General features: G+C 40.0%; 1 pseudogene; it reads right to left on the bottom strand.

The window, feature by feature from the left end:
• Positions 1-7,080: 7,080 nt before the first annotated feature.
• Positions 7,081-13,048, bottom strand: LOC143023840 (prenylated Rab acceptor protein 1-like; annotated as a pseudogene).
• Positions 13,049-14,944: the final 1,896 nt, after the last annotated feature.

Below are 14,944 nucleotides of genomic sequence, written 5' to 3'. Positions count from 1 at the left end.
TCACGTCGATACGTTTAGTCGTCACGTTTAGTCAAACGGTTTGTCCAAACACGTTTGACAAACGTGTTTGAAGTGACATTTGACCGTGTGAAAGTCAAACGATTCGTCAAACGTGTTTGAAGTGATGTCAGACCGTGGAAATGTTTGACAAACAGTTTGTCAAATAAATGAAAAGTAATGACACAAGATCCATTTTAAACATTCTTGTAAGTTTTGACTAATTCATTACATAGTGATGGATATGTATATGTTAACTATAATTCTTCTCTCCAGGCATTCTACCCATCATGGACTGATCGTTTTGGAGTTATATGGTCCTCCATACGTGCCACATTGCCCTGCAGCCCATCTCAGTTTTGTTCTGCTTCTTACAAATGTTAGAAATAATAATAAAGAAAATCAAACTAAAGGCTGCATATAAAGGTGACACCCCCCCCCCCCCCATACACGCTGTTCCACAACTGCATACTCGTAGATGTAACAGTTCCGCATTTTGTGTCGAAAATAATTTCTTTTAAATGATTTTTGTTTCTTTAGGGGGTGTTGAAAATTGATTTGGCCCCTTCAAATGATAATATATTACCTTTATTTGTTCGTTGCTTTGAAATTACTCTCATGAATTCCACATTGATGGGCGTCGTGTGTACATTGTATTGAGATTAGTGATACAATTTTTTTTTTTTTTTAATAGCAAGTTTTATTAAAGAAAAATATAATTCATTTTATTTTATTTTTTACACGTCCAAATTTGTTCAGATATTAAATATCAAGTATATGAAAACAGGTGTAAGTACTTGATTCATCCCTCCACATATGCGTATCTACCTTATCCAAAGAGACATCAGACACAGTATAAAAATAAACAAGTAACTGACCTTTTTAGTCAGGACTCAGATGCTGCAACAACAAGTGTAGATACAGCATGCATATGGGCCAATATGGCTACCTTACAAAATTTGCTCTTAGTATAATCTTCAAAGATGAAACACTCCAAATTTCCTTGTCATGAATGGTTAAACATAAACATGAAATAGGATATACAATAAGGTGGTATGGATGCACAAATTAATCATGGTCTATGGGCCTGGAGCAAATGGAGCCTTCGATCTGTCATGGCCATCCCCTAGAGGGGGAGGTGGGAGTTCGTAGGAAGAGGCAGCATCAGACTCGGACATTGTAGATATAGATAGTTCAGGCTCACTCTGAACTTCTGACTCCATCAATCCAAGTCCTGCGGTTCCACTTCAGGCTCCTTTATATCAGATGGGGCCCTTATCTGGGGCTGGACGGCCGGCCGCCGGGGCTGGGCCGTTCATCGATTGAGCCCTCACAATAATCCCTTTCTGAATCATCCGACTCAAGCTAGAAAGTAGGGATGTTGTTGCTTGAAGCAGCAAAATCCCTGATGGTTGATGGCTGTGGTTGTAGTAGTGGTGGATAAGTAGCAGGAGCTGTGTAAAACAAAAAATATATATAAAAAACGAAAATGTCCACGTTTTTTTTTTTTGTTGCTTTTTTTTATATATATATTTATATATATATATTATATATATATATATATATATATATATATATATATAAAAAGTACTTTTTTCTAGTTGCATCTATAATTGAGATCAATCAATCAGTCCATTGGCCCTGGTCTCTCTTGCAGAAGACCCATGGTCAGGGATTTTTTTTTTTTTTTTTTCAGAGCCATTTTTTTTTTTTCACCAGAGCCATTTTTTTTTAGTTACCAGAGCCATTTTTGATACTTCCAGAGCCATGTTTTGCAGGTTCGATTTCCTTCCAACTATTGGAAGGCTAACTCATTATTCATGTGCATGAGGGTGGGAATGCACGACAAGCCTTGCAATACACCGTTAGAGTACCATCACTGCCCTGATCCACTTCAAGCCAATCTAGGTTCCACGAGCGTGTAGTAGATTCATGCTTTACTGGTTTTCGTTTTCCTTGGCCCTTGCCCGTAGATTTTGAATTAGGCTTTGCTGGTCCAGAAGCGGTTCCTGCCGTCAAAACACTCTCCCTCGATTCTGAAAAGACTGAATCTGAGGGCAAACCATCTTCACTCTTCACTCGCTTCACTAGAAATCGCTCCATGTTGTACCAAGATCTATGCATCAAGACCTTGTGATGTACGATCATCGAAAGTTTGGCATGGACGGTGACCTAGCTACCGTAGACCCAAGCTAGCAAACTAATAATTTTTTACTTTTGTATTTTTTATTCTCCCTCCAAAGATCCACATTCATGAACTAGATATATAATCATCAAATGTTCATATTTATATTTAAATTGATTTAATTTCAATTTTTTATGAGAGTAGTAGAGCTTGTGTCAGGATTAGAAATGGAGAGAGTGAGTGGTTTGAGGTAAAGGTGGGACTTCGTCAAGGATGCGTTATGTCACCCTGGCTGTTCAACTTATACATGGATGGGGTGGTGCGAGAGGTAAATGCAAGGGTGGTGGGTCAGGGATTAGAGATGGTTAAAGAAAATGGAGAAAAGTGGGAGGTGAGCCAGCTATTGCTTGCGGACGACACTGCGCTTGTGGCAGGATCGGAGGAGGGATTGAGGAAGTTGGTGACAGAGTTTGGGAGAGTGTGTGATAGAAGAAAGCTGAAGATAAATGTGGGTAAAAGTAAGGTGATGAGATGTACAAGGGGTGAAAGTGGCAGTAATCTGGAAGTGAGCATTAAGGGAGAGCAACTGGAGGAAGTGGATAGTTTTAGATATTTGGGTGCAAATGTAGCAGGAAAAGGTGGAGTGAAGGTGGAGGTAGAATGTAGATTGAGAGAAGCGAGTAAATGCCTTGGTGGTTTAAAAAGTGTAATGAGGAATATAAATTTGGGAATGGATGCTAAGAGGAGACTGTATGAAGGAGTGATTGTGCCAACAGCACTGTATGGAGCAGAAACATGGAACATAAGAGAGGAAGAGAGAAGGAGCTTGAATGTGTTTGAGATGAAGTGTCTGAGAAGTATGATGGGGGTTACTAGGCTGGATAGAGTGAGAAATGAGGAGGTGAGGAGGAGAACAGGGGTGGAAAGGGAGTTGGGAGATAGGGTTGATGAAAGAGTATTGGGATGGTTTGGACACATGGAAAGAATGAGTGAAGAACGACTAGTAAAGGAGGTATGGAAGGCAGATGTGGAGGGAGTGAACATGAGGGGACGTCCTAGGATGAGATGGATGGATGGGGTGAAGGGGGCTTTGGGGAAGAGGGGAATGTCTGTTGAGGAAGGACAGGAGAGGACAGAAGACAGGGGTGAATGGAGAATGATTGTATATGGAAAATATTGTGATGCATGAGGTGGAATGGACGGGAGAATGGGGGGTGAGGTAGTGTGTGTGAGCAAATTTTTGACGCAGCCTGAAGGGATTTCTCCCCGTCCTCTCCTTTATATGGGGGGACGGAGAGGGGGGGTCGTCGATTTAATGAAGCGGCCTTGCTGTGGATGTGCTGTGTCTTGCGACACTACTTCTGACCCAGGGCAGTGGACAGGGTGCGGGGATGACCCGTCATCTAGGAGGTGCCAAGATGGGAGGGAGGGTGGAGTGTTTTCGGGGATGGAATGGGTGGGAATGATTTTATGCCTTTTCCTTTTTGGCTACCTCCCTGGTAAGGGGGAAAAGCCTTGGTATATGTATATGCATACTTTCAATTACTAACCAAACATTTCATTCTATTTTGTTTTCTCATAAATACGCGAACGAGGTTATAAATGGGATTTCCCAGTTTCCCTCCTAGGCCTCGAGCGAGTTTGCATATGTATAGTGTACGTATGCATGCGGTGATGTGGTATTGGGTATGGTGCATTGTACATGTAGTCAGCGCGTTGATTGGTGCAGCTAGCTGCATGCAACCAATGAACTTCCCTGCATACAGATACCATGCAATTCGCAACTAGCGACATTATGTAGCACGATAGTCGTGTAGAGTCCAGTCAATATATACTAGTATACACGCGCATGCAGTTGATACGAAGCTAGGCTAGATAAGCCATTGAACTCTAGCAGCTATACCGCGTACACATACGTATGTACATCAACAAATTAGAGTTGATGGATGCGTTGCGTTTATGATATCGATTGATAATGCAATGGTTGATCACGGGTAAATTGTGTTTGCTCTGATCCTTTCATCAATGGTGATGGGATTCAGGAATTGCCAAATGATGGATAATGCATGAAAAACGTTGAATCTTTCCGCGGGAGCGATTTTTTTTGGGGGGCGCTCCCGCTATTGGATTTGCAAGAGCGACATTGGAACTTTCCCGAGCGAAATCGCTCGTCGCTCCCGTGTATTTTTTTTCGCTGCCCATGGTCTTGAGGCATCCAGTAACAGCCTCCATCCAATATGGACAAACAAGTTTTGCAAATGCTACATTTTTCGGGGCACATGAAGAATTGTCACCCCAGTATGCCAAATATCAACAGTGGAATAAAAATTTCGTTAGGTTAGGTTGAATGAGGGTTATGCTTATTGTTATCAACTTATAATACAACCGAAGAATCGTAAACCCAGGATGGCCCACGTGAAGAATTGTCACCCTGTCGAAGACTGGGGTGACGATTCTTCATGTGATCCCATATTTCTTTATATCATTCACTGCAGACATTTTTTGTTTTATCGTAGAGATTATATCGAGAAGGTTTTGATCAACTTTGCCAACAACAACCCTGGCGTGGTGGTGTACCTAAAACCTCGGAGGCATCGATCACCTTGCATCTAGGCAGAGTACTGCAAGTTTGAATTTTGCAACAGGTAGTATCCTCTTTTACATTGGAGATTAAACTCAGGAACCTTGCACAGCATGAGGGCCCCACACCTGTAGCAGTGGCAAACCTAAGACCCTCATACTCCTGGTACAGTAACAGCTCTCACCCAAATTCCTTGTAACAAAAAACACAGTTACCTGCATTATTGAAAGATATAATTTAATTCACATTGAATAGCTGTAGTACTTCATAGCTGAATAAAATTTACTGGTGTTATCCTGAATTAAAGATTTTAAATCAAATGACATTTTCAGAGAAATCAATTCTAAAAGCCTTCACCCACACACCAATGTTCCCTCTTAATTCTTTGCTGTGAGTGAGCACAGAAATTTGGTTGTGTGCAAATTTTGCCTTCTTTGCAAAGTAAGTGTGTTCTTATGTGGGTCACCATACTGACTGCAGAACACAATACAAAGGATCTCAAGACATGTGATTTTATGAAATTGACAAAATCTCAAAATCAATTTTTTTTGTTTTAAATTGTTAGGAGATTTTACAATTAATTTCTTTAATTAGAAAATTTCAATTTCATCTTGAAAACCTTGTGTGCACATATCTTTTCCTTTGTGTACTATTTGTAAAACGTGTGTGCATGCACATGCACACAGCTTAGAAGGAACATTGCCCTGCACCCCACTTGTCCTGCACCATAGTAATTGAGCAAACCAATAAATCAATTTACAATTTGATTATGACTGAGACGTACTTTTAAAGAAAATGTATCTAAAATATATAATCTTGGTAATTTGTTTATGGATTTATTATTAATGTCATTATTTTTTTTTCTACTCGTGGCATATTACTATTTAGATCTATGGTTTCAGTAAATGGAGGAGAGGAGTATAGAAACACCCATGACCTGAATGGGGAGGAGCTAGTTGCAAAATAGGTCGAGTACATGTGTGGGTGATGAGGGTACCCAGTGGAGTGTCTCTGCAAATATCAACACACAGACTTCCCATCAATACTAGAGGGGACCCTGGACAACCATGGACGCATCAACACCCAGCGGTCAACACAGTCACTTTACCAGCTGTAAGTAGTTCAGGAGCTTTTTCCCCCTCACAAGAGAGGTAGCCAAAGTAGAAATAACAGGTGTATATCAAGTGGGAGTGTTTGTAGTTTCTGGTAAAGTGATGCAGGTAATGGTTAAAGGTAGTTCTTGAGAACATATTTTGATTGCCAGATGATGATAATTGTCATGTGAAAGTAATAACTTGTTCGGAAATGTTGGCCACGGTGGACTTGGAAGATTTGTACAGAATAATTTCAGACACTCATGCAGGGTCTGGGTAAGATATATTCTTGTCTATCTCCAGTGCAAACTCCATTCAAATGAAAGCCTCTACTATGGAGTGTACTTGGGAGCCTCTTAGGTATAAAATACCCATGTGTTTCCTTGGATAAGATCCTGTAATGTGTGCCAGTGTTAACGGGATTAACAATTAGCATACAATGACGCTGGTGTTGGCATCATGAGGCATGAGCGTGTATATGAGGATACTGGTGTCAGGGTCCTGATTGTATCTATTTTGTAGTTGTAACTGAGTGACCCCATGTATTCTGTGGACAGACTTGATCTTCTTTTCTGTGGTTCTCCACATTCAGGGTAGAAGAGAAGAAGTATTACAGCCATAATTTTATATCTTATAATGAGTGTATTGTGATGCATCATTGTATATCAGTCAGGAAGCTGTGCATGAGTATTCGACTTGTATTGACGAGGTTGATAGTGCAATCTGTCAATGTGTTCTTGGTTCTCTCTTTGGAAGCTAGTCATGTTCATTGGTTTATCCCATAAGTCACTCAAAGGTTCTTGTCTGATAGTGTTGGTACTAAAAATAGTCATTATTGCACGGTAGACGTAGTGTTGAAAGTGTTTTTTTTTTCTTTTTTTCTTTTTTTTTGTACAGAGCCATATAGTTTGTATTTTTATTGCTAAAACTTGCATAGCTGTTTCTGCTCATATGTAAATCTACTATGATTTATCCCAATTTTGTCATATTTGAACTGTTTCATCCATTCCCCATTTCATTAAGATTTCATTTGTTATGACAAAACTCTTGAGCAAAACTCTTAAAAAAAATTCTGTTTGCAGAAAGAATTATCTGCAGCTCCTCCAGAAGTTAGAGGAACAACACAGCTGCTTGAACTGTGTGAGCACCTAAAGAAGGAGGACACCAGTGGATACATCAATTCATCAGTTGTTTTATAACTTTGTAATATACTGTATGTAGCATCTTCAATCATTTTTTTCTTTTACTCTAAGTATTCTTAATTTTTACGGTACTGTATGGGCTTGAAACATGCAACACTAGAGAGGAGGAGTTTGTATTGACCCAATTGTATTTTACGGGACGAGAGCTATGCTTGTAGTGACCCGTTTGCGTATTTCTCCACATCCAGTTTATTCTTAAAATCGTGTACAGTTTTGGCACTCACTGTTTCTCCCTTTAGTTTGTTCCAGACATCAATCACTCTATGTGGGAAGCTATTCTTTTTCAGGTCTCTTCTGTAACTGTCCTTCTTTAGTTTCTTTTCGCGTCCTCTTGTTTCTCTTCTGTCTCACTTTAACAAGTCGTCTCTATCGAGAATTTCCACCCCTTTCATAATTCTGTGTTTGAGATGAGGTACCTGAGAAGTATGATAGGGGTTACTAGGCTGGATAGAATGAGAAACGAGATGAGGAGAGTGGGGTGGAAATGGAGTTGGGAGATGGGGTCAGTAACAATTAGCAAGTACATTAATAATTTTTTTAAGACCTATTCTTTATGTGTGTGTGTGGGGAGGCACCAAGTTGCTTTAACATATGTTGGATGTTGTCTAATAACAGCTTAACCCGTAAATTGTTAGCCCAGTGTTTAGCTCAAATGCTGGCATAGGTTGAATTTCGATTTTTTATTTTTTGCATGTGTCATAACATAAAATGGTGGTGGGGCATCAAAAAATGATTCACAGTTGAATATATCTGCATCTGTGACCACTCGTCAGTCAGTGTAGGATGGGTTTCTTGCATGAAGATTTTCAAGAAGGGATATGTTTTTGGCAATGTACTGCTACCTGAATAAACGTATGGGAATGGATGCTAAGAGGAGATTGTATAAAGGGGTGATTTTGCTGACAGCATTGTATGGGGCAGGAACATGGAACACAAGAGAGGAAGAACTTAAATGTGTTTTGAGATGAAACACGTGAGAAATATGGTAGGGTGACAAGGCTGGATAGAGTGAGAAACAAGGAGAGATGGAGTGGATGAAAGAGTGTTGGGATGGTTTGTTGGACACATGGAAAGAATGAGTGAAGAAAGATTAGTAAAAGAGGTGTGGAAGGAGTGAACATGAGAGGGTGATGGCCAAGGATAAGATGGATGGGGTAAAAGGAGCATTGGGAAAGAGGGGAATGTCTGATGGGGATGGAAGGTAGAAGACAGAAGACAGGGGTGAGTAGAGAATGGTTGTGTATAGATGATGCTGTGATGCATGGAAAGGAGTGGGTGGGTGGGGGGTGAGAGAGTATGTGTGAATGATATCTTGATGCAGCCCAAAGGGATTTTCCCCTGTCTTCTCTTTTTCTGGATGAGGGGGTGTCGCCGATTAAATAAAGTGGCCTTACTGTGGATGTGCTGTGTCTTGCTACATTGCTTCTGACCCAGGGCAGTGGGTCAGATGCAGGGATGACCCATCATCATCCATGAGGAGCCAAGAAAAGAGGAAGGGAGGGAGGGAGGGGTTGTGGATGGGAGTGGAGTATGTGGGGATGAAATGGGTGGGAGTGGATTTATGTCTTTGACTTTGGCTATCCCTTGTGCATACATACATATACCAAAGGCTTTTTCCCCCCTTACAAGGTAGCCAAAAAGAAAAAGGCATAAAAACCATTCCCACCCATTCCAACCAGAAATACACTCCACTCCCCTCCACCCTCCCTCTTATCTTGGCACCTCCTGGATGATGGGTCTTCCCTGCATCCTGTCCACTGCCCTGGGTCAGAGGCAGTCGCAAGACACAGCACATCCACAGTAAGGCCACTTCATTAAATCGGCGCCCCCTCCACCCCCTACCCGTCCCCCCATGCAGAAAAGGACATGGGGAGAAATCCCTTCGGGCTGCGTCAAATTTTTCTCACACCTACTACCTCACCCCCCATCCCTCCACCCATTCCACCTCATGCATCACAATATCATCCATATACAACCCTTCTCCATTCACCCCCGTCTTCTGTCCTCTCCCATCCTTCCTCAACAGACATTCCCCTCTTCCCCAAAGCCCAACTCACCCCATCCATCCATCTCATCCTAGATCGCCCCCTCATGTTCACTCCCTCCACATCTGCCTTCCGTACCTCTTTTACTAGTCTTTCTTTACTTATTCTTTCCATGTGTCCAAACCATCCTAATACTCTTTCATCAACCCTATCTCCCAACTCCCTTACCACCCCTGTTCTCCTCCTCACCTCCTCATTTCTCACTCTATCCAGACTAATAACCCCTATCATACTTCTCAGACACCTCATCTCAAACACATTCAAACTCCTTCTCTCTTCCTCTCTATGTTCCATGTTTCTGCCACATACAGTGCTGTTGGCACAATCACTCCTTCATACAATCTCCTCTTAGCATCCATTCCCAAATGTCTATTTCTCATTACACTTTTTAATCCACCAAGGCATTTACTCGCTTCTCTCAATCTACATTCTACCTCCACCTCCACTCCACCCTTTCCTGCCATATTCGCACCCAAGTATCTAAAACTATCCACTTCCTCCAGTCGCTCTCCCTTAATGCTCACTTCCAGTCTGCTGCCACTTTCACCCCTTGTACATCTCATCACCTTACTTTTACCCACATTTATCTTCAGCTTTCTTCTTTCACACACTCTACCAAACTGTCACCAACTTCCTCAATTACTCCTCTGATTCTACTACAAGCGCAGTGTCGTCCGCAAACAACAGCTGGCTCACTTCCCACTTTTCTCCATTTTCTTTAACCATCTGCAATCCCTGACCCACCACCCTTGCATTTACCTCTTGCACCACCCCATCCAGTCAAACTGAGATGTGATGCACCAACCCTCTTGAGTTTATCAAATGTGGTGAAAAGGATTCCTGACTGCCTCAAACCTGGGGAGAATAATCTAGCATTAGATACTTTTTTCTTCTTCTCTCTATCCATTCTGTTTAATTACAAAAGATGAGCTGGCTATAAAGTGAGTGAAGGGATGCATACATACCTGTTCCAATTGCAGTTTAAATGGTTCATCCTTGGAACCTAAAATACTTTCTATGTTGTGCAATGATGCATGAAGCATAATACAGAAGCTGGCTCCTGTTTGATAAAGAAAGAAAAAAATCACTTCAGCTAATACTCCTGTAGACATAAATTATTTCTGTTGCAGCAATACACAGATATTGATTTTCTTTACTCATCAGCTGATACTGCTACATACATCTAGGGGTGTGCTGATTAATCGGCATAGGCAAGAATAGTCACTTTTTTGGTGAATCAGCATATGCGAAAATCTGCATTTTTTTAGAAAGGGATTCGGCATCGGCAATATTTTGCCGATGATGATGCCAATTCAGTAATTCACCTATCATTCATTGTTCTGGTGGTTGCATAGGGCCATGCAGCATATTATGTGCTATACGAGATACCACTACCAAATAATCAAGGCTTTAGCACATAGCATCACAACTGTAGGGATTGAGGTGGCTAGGAATATGTTGTGGTAGTGTAAACCTACACTACTGCCATAACACACTTTTCAAAAATATAGTATGCAGAGGTGATCAAATCTGCAAACAGGAAGGCATACGACCAGAGAAACTTTTAAGATGGCAGTAAATATTAGAGCAAATTATATTAATTCTATATTTTATTTTTGTATTTCTTATATAAAACTAAACTAAAAATATATATATACCGTATATATATATATATATATATATATATATATATATATATATATATATATATATATATATATATATATAATTTTGAAACAGCAATGTTTCCACAAAAGAAATTAAGTGAGAGTGATATGGGAGTAAATTGTCCAGGCATCCGTGGACTGTCAATTTTACCTGCTTATATATTCGAAAAATTGGCAGAGAGATTTACTCCTACTTTGCAGCATTTTATAGCCAAATGAATCATTTATAAAGATTTTTTTAATGTATTTTGACATGTAAACACATAACAATACATCTTTATGCTTTTTGACAACAACAGCTATGACTTTGACTCATGTTTAGATGATTTATTGTCAAAATCACAATCACACAAGTCAAATTTGGACATAGCAAAACTTCAACAACAACAAAAATAAGAATATCTTCATCTCTTCTGACACTACAAAGCAAAGTTGATCAATTTTGCTCCCTCCCACTGGAACCACGTGACTTGGATTCCTTGAGTTGATGCAGAGAGAGAAAAAAAAAATCCTTTATAGAACAAAACAGACATGGCTTAAAAAAAAAAAAATTAAAAGAAAAAAAAAAAAAAAAATTAGCCGTTTCCCGCATTCCATGTATCAATTATTATAGAGACTGAGTTAGGTTTAGTCTTTACTATTAAGTTAGGATTAAGAATTGGATTGATGCAGTTTACACTCTGTACATGTACTTTATCAAAACCATGCATTAAATGATTCAAGTTACTTGAAGTTAGTAGTTATATCAAAATCTATGAAACAGGTAATCTCTACCTCTTTTTCAACCGATAGAAAATAATACAACCATACATTGATATGGTAATCATAAAGTGGTCAATCAATACGCACTTCATTAACTTCATTCAATCATCAGTATCCAACAGCTCAACAACTGGCAGGTATAAATCTACAGAGATTATGAAGCAAGTAAAAATCATATTTTAATAACTAAAAAAGTGTATCGGCAACTTAGAGTGAATAGGAATCAGCATTGCCATAAGAAAAAAAAAACTATATACATCATTATTTCTTTGTTACCTGAGAATATTTAGTGATAGAATTTCATCCTGGCAGTTAATAACATCTCAGTACTTGACCACATTCCAACCAAAATATGGGTGGTGGATGGGAGTGGAATGAGTGAGAGTGGGTGCATGCCCTGGCTGGCTACTTTCCATATAAGAGGGTGGGGCCCTTGGTAGAGAAATAGATGACTGATGATTGATTTGGTTTAACTTTGTGAACTTCCCCCCATATTGGGAAGCTAGGATGGTGCTCCTTAAAGAAGACTTTGTAGTACAGTATGGTCCTCCTATTTAATTAATGTAGCACACCCTTGGTACAACTCACGGGTGGCAGGGTTTGAATTGCCGTCGTCACCTTGACCTCCTCTGTCACAAGTAGTGACGCTCTCTCTTGCTCGGTTAGTGAGCATCTGTTAGACAGATAATATAAAACAACTTCATATCTACACATACCTATACATACCAATGGACCTTCCTTCCCTTACAATGGTGGCTGTGTAAAATCAAATACCTGCCCCACACACATCCGAAGCCCACTCATGACATCTTCTACCTTAGGCTCTCATGTTCAGGTCAAAGGCAATGCAGCAAGACAGAACTTCCACGGCAGGGGTTAACAACCAAAGCTAGTTTACCCACAGCACTATATTATATGACCTCCCCCACCACCCCTCTCCTCATTCCACTCGGAAAATCAATGGATCAGACAAGAACATCCCTTGGAGCCATGCCATTCATCCTTCATCATCCACCTACAGTCTCTCTCTCTCACTTCACTCCTACTTATGGCATTCAGTCTTCCTTGCTCAGTAGTACACAACATTCTTCTTGCATCCAACACTCCTTTCACTCCCATCCATCCATCCATCCATCTCCTTCCTGGTCTTCCTCTTAAATGTGGATGGCAAGAGAGCTATTGGATAGGAAAAATAGAGTGCAAAGGTGATTTGGGCATATGGAGAAAATAAGAATGGAAAGATTTGCAAAAAAAAGTTTGGAAAGCAAAAATAGAGCAACACTATACGGTTAAAGCTATAAATTCAAGAAGAGAGAGAAACTTCATCCTGTAAATCATATCTACATACATTTCTTTAGTTTATGAATACTAAAATGTCAAATTCCTTTCCATCTTACCAAGAACCCACAAGAGGATGACCCCAGCTCCAGCCCACTAGAAAATGGGAAGGGACACGATTCCCATAATGGCATACTGGTGGACAAGGGGGACTTGATGGCCACCAATAACCAAAATTTTCTCAGCATTCTTCATGGATATAATATGGCATCCACCCAAAGCAGCAGCTAAACCAATTTAGAGTAGAGATCTAATGCTGCAAAAAAAAAAAAAAGTTTTAGTATTCAACATACAGAACAGTAATTAGATAGTATTCAAAGAAATTTTTTTTTGTCAGGTAACAATGAGGAGCTTATATGGAAAGGACAATGTCTTTTTGAAGGGAGTGGGATGGGTGTATCTTTTGACTCAGCAGCCACCCTTGCAATTACTGTACAAGGGGGGGGGGGAAGGGCCTTTTGGGTCTTCCTGTAGCTAAATGCAGTATTCTATGAATCTCGAAAATGGGCCAAGGTAAAAACAGACCATACAGATAATAAGATGTTTAATGAAAAACCATAAATGCACATACATACAAATGTATACATACATAAACAGTAAAAGCTCTCTCATCCGGCATCACTGGGGCCAAAGGCATGCCGGATACTCGAAAATTCCGGATACTTGAAGGGGTTGCTAAAGTAAGTGAAGGGGTACAGAAATATGTCTACAATCGCCCCTTAACTCACTATTAATGTCAGTTAACATATAATATCACATACCGCAACATAAACAAAGCATCACATGATTGTGGCGTCACCACCTCACTCGCCAACATACAGTTCATCACTAGACACTAACCTTCTCTGTACTTTTCTGAAGGGGTTACTAAAAGAAGTGAAGGGTTACAAAAACACTATGTCTACAATCAACTCATTTTATTCACTATTAACAACATTTAACATAACATAAACATTTAACTTAACATAAAAAAGCACATAAACAAACAAACAAAACCACCTCACTCGCCAACATCTAGTTCATCACTCCAGTTTATCACTATCCTCTGTACTTGTTTGCTGCTCTTTCTTTCCCTTACATCCATCTTCTTTGCTAGGTCACATCCTTTTTCTTGCAGCATGGGTGGGAACTGTCATTGATCCTCCTTCGGATCCTTTCAGGCAAAACCACTCGTACAACACTTTGTCAATCTTGTCCCCACGCTGATATTGTAAAGTGTGACAGTTTTCAACAGCTTTTGGGGTACCTGTCCCCTTCATAAACTCATGTAACTTCTTTGATTGGGCCTTAATATCATAGATGGCTGATGAGCCTAAGCCGAATTCGTCCAGGAGTATTTTTCTGTTGTCCCCTTTCTTTTAAACGTTTGCAAATGTCCACCTTCTGCCTAAGTGTAAGCACAACACATTTCTGTTTATCAACTTTGGGCATGATGAAAGTTTACAGGGGAACACTTGAGGAAGAATGTAGCTGAACTGAGTGGAGACAAACACAAATGTGGCACATGTGAGACTGAATAGCATCAGTGGGCAGTGGGCTCTGGTGGGTGGTGCAAAACTGACCCAGACAGTGGTGCACTCTGGTGACGGCGGGAACAATTAAAGCCTCGCGCGGGAAATTTTATTGATATGTATTGATTTCATATAGATTTTACTACTTGGAAAAAGAATGCTGGATACTAAGTTGCCGGATACCTGAATGCTGAATAAGAGGGCTTTTACTGTATACCAAGGGCATTTTCCCCCCTACAAGGGAGGCAGCCAAAGTCAAAATGAGCAACTCCACTTCTGGGGCATTCTCAGTCAGATCAACAAGTGCCTAGCACCCTCACCTATCAGATTTTGCTGAAATTCTAAGGTTAATCCAAACAACTGTTCAGGAGGTATGACTTCAGATATTTTGAGGTCATAACTAGGCCAATAACTAGGCTGATCAAAGTCATAGTTACATAAATGTATATATATTTAGAATCAGACAAGGAATCCAAATATCAGTGTTTTTGAACTCTAGGTTGAAAAAAAAAAAATCCACTTTAGCAAAAATCTGAAGTCATGATTTGACCCCTGGGGTATCAAAATTGAAAGAAGAAAAAATCATATATATATATATATATATATATATATATATATATAT

The sequence above is a fragment of the Oratosquilla oratoria genome, unplaced genomic scaffold (genome assembly GCF_046742065.1).
Source record: "Oratosquilla oratoria isolate Oo_2021 unplaced genomic scaffold, ASM4674206v1 SCAFFOLD66, whole genome shotgun sequence".
Taxonomy (NCBI): Eukaryota; Metazoa; Arthropoda; class Malacostraca; order Stomatopoda; family Squillidae; genus Oratosquilla; species Oratosquilla oratoria.
Note: the sequence above shows the minus strand (reverse complement) of the source record. Positions and strands in the feature narration are given on the sequence as shown.